The 11,340-nt window shown below is 36.9% G+C and overlaps 1 pseudogene; it reads right to left on the bottom strand.

Moving 5' to 3' along the window:
* Positions 1-2,091: 2,091 nt before the first annotated feature.
* LOC116475458 (serine/threonine-protein kinase PRP4 homolog) lies at positions 2,092-5,914 on the bottom strand (annotated as a pseudogene).
* Positions 5,915-11,340: the final 5,426 nt, after the last annotated feature.

The following is an 11,340-nucleotide window of genomic DNA, read 5'->3' as shown; positions in this document are numbered from 1 at the left end:
CTGAAAATCAAGGCTCTCGTCCTATATCCAAACATTATGAAAATGAGTCATTTATTTGTAAGGAACTCTCACATTAGATACTTTCTTTTTTAAAAGTGACTTTATTTAATTTAAAAGGTCTATATTCAGATAGGTCATTCCTACCTCTATTCTTACCTACTCCATTCCATTCCCAAAGCCTCATATTGGTAAAAAGTTATATAACTTCCTTTAGCGTCTGTCCGGTGTTTCTTTAATGTAAATATAAGCATAAATTTATTTGTTGGTCCCCACTCAACCCTTTTTTTTATTTTCTTAACTTTTAGGTTCAGGGGGTACATGTACAGATGTGTTCTGGGTAAATTGTGTGTCACTGGGGTTTGGTATACAAATGATTTCATCACCCACGTAGTGCGCGTGGTACCCAATAGGTAGTGTCCCTCCTCAAGTAGTTCCCTGTGTCTACTGTTCCCTTCATTTTTTTTTCTTTGTTCACAAAAGACTTTATTATCTAGTGGTACATACTGAGAACATACAGAAATCTGCATGGCCCACTTCACATGCAGTAGAACAATCTTCACTTTACAAGGAGTGTCAACTGTTTTATACAATAGACAACACTTTAAAGTCACATTCTTAAAGAAAACCTTCATTTACAAAAGAAATAAAAAGTAAAGCAGCAATTATTGCTTTTAAAAAGCAGCTGCTTTGTTCAAGAGCAGAAGGTTTATGCCTGTATTGAAAGACAACATGATCACAGATGATGAAAACAATGAGCAAATGAAAACACTTTTACCATAAAGCAGTACACTTTCAAAATGACATACACATACTTAAAAATTTAATTACCCCGTCTGTCTAACCTTTAAATATGAGGACTTTCAGAATTAGGCCTCAACATTTGTAATTAGTAAATGAAAACTATGCAGTGTTTCTGTGTCACTAGGAACTGTATTTAATAAAATGTATATACAGTCTATAGCAAGTTGATTTTTTAAAAGTAACGTTAATAAGAAACAGTACACTGAAGGCACTCTATCCATCAAGCGTGCTCTCTTCCAATTTAAAAAAAAAAAAAAAAACAAGATCAATTATCACACATGCTAGGAATTCTGCCACAAAACTAACATTCCTCATTTGTCAGTTGTTCCAATAAAATGACATCTTAAAACACCAGAGATGTTGACGGTTTAGCTTACCTTTAGTGTAGTGAATGCTATACACAACCTGCTTCTTTTTTTTAATTTTATTTTACTTGAAGTCTGGGATATATATGCAGAAAGTACAGGTTTGTTACATAGGTATACATGTGCCATGGTGGTTTGCTGCACCTATCAACCTATCATCTAGGTTTTAAGCCCCACATGCATTAGGTATTTGTCCTAGTGCTCTCCCTCCCCTTGCCCCCCACTCCCCAACAGGCCACGGTCTGTGATGTTCCCCTCCCTGTGTCCATGTGTTCTCACTGTTCAACTCCCACTTATGAGTGAGAACATGCGGTATTTGGTTTTCTGTTCCTGTGTTATTTTGCTGAGAATGATGGCTTCCAGCTTCATCCATGTCCCTGCAAAGGACAAGAACTCATTCTTTTTTATGGCTACATAGTATTCTATGGTGTATATGTGCCACATTTTCTTTAAGGAGACCCTGCAGGCAGGCTCAAGAAGGAACAGACCCCTTTTGGCACTGACTACCTCAACAGCATGCTGCTGTGGCCTGCACACACACACCTAGGAAAATGGGAATATAAACAGCATTTATGCGGGCCATTTTATCTGAAGACCGAAATGAAGCCAAGTCTGCTAAAAACAAATCAACCACCTAATATTACTACTCATTTTATAACAGATGCTTTTATCTTTAATGTGAACTGCAACCATATACATTAGCACTGTAATTTTGTGCAGTCTTGGCAATTTAAAATAGTTCTATGGTGAAATTTCACATAAGACACAAAACAGATTAACTGACATTTCTAAAAGAAACTCAAATATATCATGCTTCCTCAAATTTGCTGGAGAAATATTTATACGTTTATATTCATTAATAAAGTGCTGTGAAATTTTTTCATTCTCTGTATTTACTCAAACCCTTAGAGTTTCTTCATCTTGCTTAATTTTTTTCCTGGATGAAGGCATGCTGCAGGGCCTGGTTGATGCTAATTCATTTAGCTAGGCCCAACATTAGAATCTGGTCCAACAAGTCCTTTAGCTGGTATACTTTCTTACGTTGGTCTTCAGGAAGTGTCTGGCACCCAATCAAGTTGGCCAATAGGTCCTTAGTTGGATTAATTATGCTCATAACAGTAACTTTCTCCCTGTCTGTTACTTTATCAACTTCTATGTAAATGAAGTTGAGATTCTGATCAAAATGCTGATCTTTGAATACACCTTTTGAATCATCTCATTTGGCATATTTCCTTTGAGATTCATCACAAGCTTCAACATATAGTTATTGGTTTTGCCAGGAAATAAAATTTTTCCAGTATAGAGTTTGTATAAGGTGCAACCTACTGACCACATATCTATACCATAGTCACAGCATTTACCTATAATGATTTCAAGAGCACGATAAAATCTACTGACAAGATAAGGTGTACTGTCATTATCCGCAACATGTGAAGCCAACCCCAAATTGCAAAGCTGTAAAATAGTTTTTGATGATTAACCAGGATACTATCTGGCTTGTTGTCTGCATGTAGGATATCACATCTTTTAAGGAGTTTCAATGCCAGGAAAAACTGCTGACTATGGGATCTTACAGCTTTAATATGAAAACCAGTATCTTTATCATATTTTTTTAACATCTCTCATAAGTTCATACTGAGAGGCTCGAATATGAGACAGAGATGCTGTTTGTGATAGAAGCACCTGAAGAGTCAAGACAATGAAGTTTGTCATCAGGATCAGCATCAAATTCTTTCAAGAACTCTAGTTCTTTTAAACAAGTCTTTTGCATGAGCTCATTGTTTCTGATGACCTTTACAGCCACTTCTTGGTTGGCTCTTGCATTATCTCTGGCTCATAAAACATTACTGAACACACCTTGCCTAGTGTAGCCATACACATTGTAACATTTATCCAGGACTTCACTTATGTGCACATGATAATAGCCTTCTGCATCAGTCCAGTTATCTCTGAGGTTGGGATTCTCTTTGAATCTTATCCATTGCCAGCAACCCAAAGACAAGCACAATCAAAATAGTCAGCAAACATCATCAGATTCTGTAAAACATATCAAGTGCCAACAACTTCTTCTGAGATGAACTATTATTCTCTTCAACTGTCATTAGATTGTGCTTGGCTTTCACTGAGGCCTGAAATGTATCAACATTTTCCCGTTCATACTCTTTAACATCAGCAGCTACTCACTCCAGAATGTCATCTGGAGAAGGTGATCATGTTTTCATACTGCTCTGGGGGATGCTTGGTTCAGATGACACAGACATATTGCTATCTTCAGCAAGATATTTATATTTCTGAACAATTGCCTGCCTTTGGATTCTTCTCTGTTCTATTAGGGCTTCTTCATCTTCTTCCCCCACATCAAAATCTTCAAGGTTATCATCAGATAACCTTGAAGTTCCTGCTCAACTTTCATGCCTTCAGAAACACTTGAAAGTTCCTGCTCAACTTTCATGCCTTCAGAAACACTTCCTTTAAATTTATCTTCCTTTACTTTGCTTCTGCTCCTTCATCTACGACCGCCCCATGATCGAGAACACCTTCTCAAGCGTGATCTGCTCCTCCAACCTCTGTCCCTTTTCCGAGGAGACCTGCTTCTTCTTCTAGGAGACCTGATTTTTGTGTTACGCCTGAGTGGGGAACGAGACCTCTTTTTAATGGGAGATCTACTTCTTCAGGTAGGAGACTACCTATTAATGGGGCTGGCATCTTTTGATCTTTCACCTCTATTGAGGATATCATCTTGAGGTTGTGTTCTTGAAGAAAAAAGTCATCTTCTCTCTGGTTCTCTTCATTTTCCTTGTAAGGATCGGCTCAGCTCTTCTACCAGGAAACAGTGTTTGAGAGGGAGATTTGCTCTGCTTAGATCTTCTATCATTTAAAAGTGGAGACCTACTTCTTCTTGATTTACCACGTGGTTTTTTTTTGTTTGTTTGTTTTTATTTTTTTACTCAGATAATATTTAATTGTACATACTTGAAAAAAATCCATTTGCACATTTATATAACTATTTTGGATCCCATTACCCATTAAAAACTAACATTTTGAACAATTGATAAAATTTAAGTTAGTACTTAATGAATTACAGACACTTAGAAATCTGACATACTTACATTGTCTTATTTAATATACACAGCCATGTTACAAGGTAGATACCATCATTATCCCCATTTTATGGATGAGGGCACTGAGCACTGGGATAGTTAAGTGATTTGCCAAAGGTAAGTGGAAGATTATGGATTAAAACTCGGGACTGTATAACTCCAGATCACGTGCTCTTAAACAGTACCCTAAAACTTAAAGTATATTAATAATAAAATTAAAAAAATAATAAAAAATAAAAAAAGAAGAAAAGGAAAAAAAACTAATTGCATTTAAGAATGTCCTTTTTGGAGCATTAAACATTTTTTTTTTTTGAGTTTAAACTTTAAAAAAAAAATAAAAAAATAAAAAAACAAAAAAAAACCAAAAAAATTATATGATATTGCCCTTTTACTTTATTTATTTATTTATTTATTTATTTATTTATTTATTATACTTTAGGTTTTAGGGTACATGTGCACAATGTGCAGGTTTGTTACATATGTATCCATGTGCCATGTTGTTTTGCTGCACCCATTAACTCATCATTTAGCATTAGGTATATCTCCTAATGCTGTCCGTCCCCACTCCCCCCACCCCACAACAGTCCCTGGAGTGTTTGAAGACAAACTTCTTTTAGGACTACAACCACGTCTTCCACTGGGTGATCTATTTTCTTTCCCAGATGAAGTATCTTTAGAGGGAGATCTAATTGGGTCCTTTTCTTTATCAGCTTCAGACTGTGTTGATTTTCTCTTTTTGGACTGTGACCTTCTGTCTTTGGATTTACCTCTTAAAACAGCTGGGGATCTGGATTTTTTTACCTTGATCGTGACTTCTACTTTCATTTATAATTGGGGACTTGTCTTGTTTTTTGATTTACTTTTATCTTCAGTTTTAACCTTATCATCAGTAGGAGATCTGGCCTTACTAATTTTCTCTTAAGATCACCTTCTAAGGGTAGGGGATTTTAATTCTCTTGCTTAATCTTGAGACTTACTTCTTTTGATGGGCTTTTAGACTTTTTCCTCTCCTTTGACTTGCTCCTAGTTGTTTTCTCTTTAACGATTTCAATACCTCCCTTACTTTTCTTATCAGACCTATGTCTACTCCATTCTTTGGATCTGCTTTTATATCGTTTTTTGTAGTATTTTTATTGTCCACAAGTTCAAGTTTCCCCTTTGTAATTGAAGATCTAGTACTAGATCTATTTCCATTTCTTGTCTTTCATTAATCTCCCCCTCTTCTTCAGATCAGACTCATAATCTTGTAAAATGAACCCCATACCAGATTGGACCTTTCCTTCCATTAACTCATTATCAAGTTCAGCCTTAATCAAGGCTCTCTGTTTTTCCAAATCTTCTAGCAAAGCTAAATCATCAAGTTTAGTTCTTTTTGCGGGAGACATTCCCTCTTTATCAGAAGCATCCGTAACCTCTTCTTTTGTGTTTCTTATGTTTATGTTTATGTTTTTTATCCTTATCTTCTGAGGAATGTTTATGTTTCTTATGTTTACTTCTGTGTTTATACTTTTTAAAATTTATTTTGTTCTTATTTTGAAATTGGTCTTCTGATACTTCTCCATTTTCTTCATGTATTCTCTTTTCAGAATTATCAGCATCTTTCATCTCTGGCTGTTCCTGCAGCCAGTGGGTCTCCATGGCGGCCATCTTGAACTTCCTGACTCCGCCGATGGCTGTGGTGGTGGCTCCCCGGACCGTGAAAGGCAGTGGAAGTGGAAGAAGAAGGAAAAGAGCTGCCACACATGTGCCTATTGTTCCCTTCTTTGTGTTCATGTGTGCTCAATGTTTAGCTCCCACTTATGAATGAGAACAAGCAGTATTTGGTTTTCTGTTGTGCATTAGTTCACTTAGGATCATTGCTTCCAGCTGCATCCATGTTGCTGCAAAGACCATGATTTTCTTTTTTATTGCTTCATAGTGTTCCATGTTGTATATGTGCTACATTTTCTTTATCCAATCTAGGTTGAATCCATGTCTTTGCTTTTGTAAATAGTATTGCAATAAATATATGGGTGCATGTGTCTTTTTGGTAGAATGAATTATTTTCCTTTGGCTATATACCCAATAATAGGACTGCCAGGTCAAATGGTAGTTCTTAGTTCTTTGAGACATCTCCAAACTACTTTCCACAGTGGCTAAATTAATTTACATTCCCACCAGCAGTGTATAATTGTTCCCTTTTCTCTGCAACCTTGCTAACATCTGTTGTTTCTTGACTTTTTAATACTCGTCATTCTGACTGGTGTGAGATGGTATCTCATTGTGGTTTTGATTTGCATTTCTCTAATGATCAATGTTGTTGAGCATTTTTTCATATACTTGTTGCCACATGTACGTCTTCTTTTGAAAAGTGTATGTTCATGTCCTTTGCCCATTTTTTTTAAAGAGGTTGTTTGTTCTTCACTTGTTGATTTAAGTTCCTTATAGACTCTGGATATTAGACCTTTGTCAGATGCATACTTTGTGAATGTTTTCTCCCATTCTGTAGGTTGACTGTTTATTCTGTTGATAGTTTCTTCTGCTGTGCAGAAGCTCTTTAGTTTAATTTGATCTCACTTGTCTGTATTTTATTTGTTGCAATTGCCTTTGGAGACTTCATCATGAAATCTTTGTCAAGGTCTATGTCCAGAATGGTAATTTTTGGGTTTCCTTTTATGATCTTTATAATTTTGGATCTTACATTTAAGTCTCTACTTTGAGTTGATATATATATATATATATATCATATATATATATGGCAAAAGGAAGGGGCTTAGTTTCAATCTTCTGCATACGGCTAGCCAGTTATCGCAGCACCATTTAATCAGTAGAGAGTTCTTTCCCCATTGCTTGTTATTATTTTGTACATTGCTTTAGGATGTATGGCTTTTTTTTTTTTTTTTTTTTGAGACAGAGTCTCGCTCTATCATCCAGGCTGGAGTGCAGAGGCACAACCTCGGCTCACTGCAACCTCTGCCTCCTGAGTTCAAGAGATTCTCCTGCCTCAGCCTCTCAAGTAGCTGGGATTACAGGCGTGTGCTACCACCCCCAGCTAATTTTTTGTATTTTTAGTAGCGAGGGGGTTTCACCATGTTAGCAGGATGGTCTCGATCTCCTGACCTCATGATCCGCCCGCCTCCACCTCCCAAAGCGCTGGGATTACAGGCCTGTGCCACCCTGCCCAGCCGGCTATTTTAACAATATTGATTCTTCCTATATATGAGCACAAACCATTTCTTCATTTGTTTGTGTCATCTCTGATTTCTTTCAGTGGTGTTATGTAATTCTTGTTGTAGGATATTTCACCTCCTTCTTTTAGCTGTATTCCTAGCTATTTTATTCTTTTGTGGCTATTGTGAATGAGATTGCATTTTTTATTTGACTCTCAGGTTGGACATTATTTGTGTATAGAAATGCTACTGATTTTTTTGCATTGATTTTGTTTCCTGAAACTTCAGTGAAGTTGTTTATCCGTTCCAGGAGCCTTTGGGCAGAGGCTATAAGGTTTTATAGGTATAATAGCATCTGTGAAGAGAAATAGTTTGACTTCCTCTCTTCCTATTTGGATGACTTTTATTTCTTTCTCTTGCCTGATTTCTCTGGCTGGGACTTCTAGTACTATGTAAATAGGAATGGTGAAAGTGGGCATCCTTGTCTTGTTCTAGTTCTCAAGGAGAATGCTTCCAGTTTTTGCCGCCCATTCAGTAGGATGTTGGCTGTGGGTTTGTCATAGATGGCCTTTATTCTTTTGAGGTACGTTTCTTCCATTTTTAGTTTGTTGAGGAATTTTAGTATGAAGAGATGTTGAATTTTATCAAAAGCCTTTTTATTTTTAGCCTTGTTTATATAATGAATCACATTTAGTGATTTGCGTATGTTAAACCAAACTTGCATCCCAGGAATAAAGCCTACTTGTTTGTGGTGGATTCACTTTTTGGTGTGCTTCTAGATTTGGTTTGCTAGTATTTTGTTGAGGATTGCTGCATCTATGATCATCAGGAATACTGGCCTGAAGTTTTCTTTTTTTGTCTTGTCTCTGCCAGGTTTTGGTATCAGAATGATGCTGGCCTCAGAGAATGAGTTATGGAGGAGTCCCTCCACTTCAACTTTTTTGGAATAATTTCAGTAGGGTTTACACCAGTTCTTTGTACATCTAGTAGTATTTGGCTGTGAATCCATCTAGTCCAAGGCTTTTTCTGGCTGATAGGATTTTTTTTTTAATTACTAATTCCATTTCAGAACTCATTATTGGTCTGTTCAGGATTTCAATTTCCTCCTGGTTCTACCTTGGGAGGTTGTGTGTTTCCAGGAATTCACCCATTTCTTCTAGATTTTCTGGTTTGTGTACATAGTAATGTTCCTAGTCTCTGAAGGTTTTTTTTTTTTTTTCCTGTGGGGTCAATGGTAATATCACATTTGTCATTTCTGATTGTGTTTATTTGAATTTTCTCTCATTCTTTATTAATCTAATTAGCTATATATCAATCTTATTTATTCTTTTGAAGAATGAACTTTTGGTTTCATTGATCTTTTGTATAGATTTCACATCTCAATTTCATTCAGTTTATTTCTGATTTTGTTTATTTCATTTCTTCTGCTAGCTTTGGGGTTGGTTTGTTTTTGTTTTTCTAGTTCCTCTAGTTGTAATGTTAGGTTGTTAATTTGACATCTTTCTAACTAATTGATGTAGGCATTTAGTGCTATAAACTTTCCACTTAACACTGCTTTAGCTACGTCCCAGAAATTCTGGTATGTTGTGTCTTTGTTTTCATTAGTTTCAAATAACTTTTTAATTTTTGCCTTAATTTCATTCTTTGCCCAAAAGTCATTCAGGAGCAGATTATTTAATTTCCACGTAATTATGTGGTTTTGAGAGATCTTCTTGGTATTGATTTCTATTTTTATTGCATTGTGGTCCAAGAGTATGGTTGGTATAATTTTGGTTGTTTTGAATTTGTTGAGAATTGCTTTATGGCCAAGTATATGGTCACTTGTAGAGTAGGTGCCATGAGCAGAAGAGAAGAGTTCATACTCTGTTGTTGTTAGATGGAGTATTCTGTAGATGTCTGTTAGGTCCATTTGGTCAATTGTCAAATTTAGGTCCCAAATCTGTTTGTTAATTTTCTGTCTCAATGATCTGCCTAACACTGTCAGTGGGATATTGAAGTCTTCCTCTTTCATTGTATGCTTAAGTCTCTTCGTAGGCCTCTAAGAACTGGTTTAATGAAGAACTGGGTGCTCCATTTTTGGGCACATATATATTTAGGATAGTTAGGTCTTCTTGTTAAATTGAACCCTTTGTCATTACATAATGCCCTTTTTTGTCCTTTTGGATCCTTGTTGGTTTAAAATCTGTTTTATCTGAAATAAGAATAGTACCCCCTGCTCCTTTCTGTTTTCCTTTTGCTTGATAGATCTTTCTCCATCCCTTTACTTTGAGCCTATGGGTATCATTGCATGTGAGATGGGTCTCTTGAAGACAGCATTCAGTTGGGTGTTGGTTCTTTACCCAACTTGCTACTCTGTGGGGCATTTAGCCCATTTACTTTCAAGGTTAATATTGATATGTGATAATTTGATCTTGTCATCATATTGTTAGCTGCTTGTTGTGTAGACTTGATTGTGTAATTAAGTCGTAGTGTCAGTGGGCTATGTACTTAAGTATGTTATTGTAGTGGCAGATAATGTTCTTTTGTTCATGTTTAGCACTCTCTTAAGGACCTCTTATAAGGCAGGCCCGATGGTAATAAATTCCTTTAGCATTTGCTTGTCTGAAAGGATTTTATTTCTCCTTCACTTATGAAGCTTAGTTTGGCTAGGTATGAAATCTTTGGTTGGAATGTCTTTTCCTTAAGGATGCTGAATAGTCTCCCAATCTATTCTGACTTGTGAGGTTTCTGCTGAAAGGTCTACTGTTGGCCTGATGCGGTTCCCTTTGTGCGTGATCTGCCCCTCTCTCCAGCTGCCTTTAAGGTTTTTTCTTTCACATTGACCTTAGAGAATATGATGACTATGTGTCTTGGGGATGATTGTCTTGCATAGTATCTTGCAGGCGTTCTGTGAATTTCCTGAGGTGTGTTGACCTCTCTAGCAACTTTGGGGACATTTTCATCGACAATATTCTCAAATATACTTTCTAAGTTGCTTGTTCTCTCTCCATCTCTTTCAGGAATGCCAATGAGTTGTAGATTTGCTCTTTCCATAATACCATATTTCTCAGAGGTTTTGATCTTTTTTTAATCTTTTTTCTTTATTTTTTTCTGCTGCATTGATTCAAAGGAACAGTCCTTGAGCTCTGAGATTATTTCCTCAGCTTGCTGTATTCTGTTATTAATGCTTCCAATTGCATTATGAAATTCCTGTAATGAATTTTTAATTTTCAGAAATTCAGTTTGGTTCTTTCTTCAAGTGGTTATGTCATGTTTCAACGGTTGGATTGTTTTACTTGGATTCGGTTTCAACCTTCTCCTCTATTTCATTGAGCTTCCTTGTTATCCAGATTCTGAATTATATGTCTGTCACTTAGCCATTCCAACTTTGGTTAAGAACCATTGCTGGGGAGCCAGTGCAGTCATCTGGAGGTAAGAAGATACTGGCTTTTAGAATTGCCATAATTCTTGCACTAGTTCTTTCTCATCTGTATGGGCTGATGTTCCTTTAATCTTTGAAGTTGTTGTCCTTTGAATGGGTCTTTTTGCTTATATATTCTTTGATGTCCTTAAGGGTTTCATTGTGGCATAAGTTGGGTCTAATCAACTTACTTCATTTCTGGATCCTTTCAGGAGGCCAAGGCTCTGCTCAACACTCCTGAGCTTCATGCTCTAATCCTGAGGAGCTGGCATCAAGCCTACAGCTTTGCCCTCTGGCCCCTCTAGGTCAAGCACCTATTGCACTGGAGAAACTGAGGTTTTCCCAGTGTGCTAGCAACAACATTCAGATGGGGGCTGCCAACAAAAGTGCTGTGACAGGGTGGTGGTGGGTACACAAGAGAGTACACTGTGGCAGGGGAGCCATGGGTGACATGGGAGCCATGAGCAGCAGGGCAGCAGGGAGCTGCCGTTGAGTGCACACCAACAGTGCAGCAGGGGGACTAC

This window comes from Hylobates moloch, unplaced genomic scaffold (assembly GCF_009828535.3).
Source record: "Hylobates moloch isolate HMO894 unplaced genomic scaffold, HMol_V3 SCAFFOLD_10, whole genome shotgun sequence".
In the NCBI taxonomy this organism is placed as follows: Eukaryota; Metazoa; Chordata; class Mammalia; order Primates; family Hylobatidae; genus Hylobates; species Hylobates moloch.
This window is presented reverse-complemented; position numbering and strand designations above follow the sequence as displayed.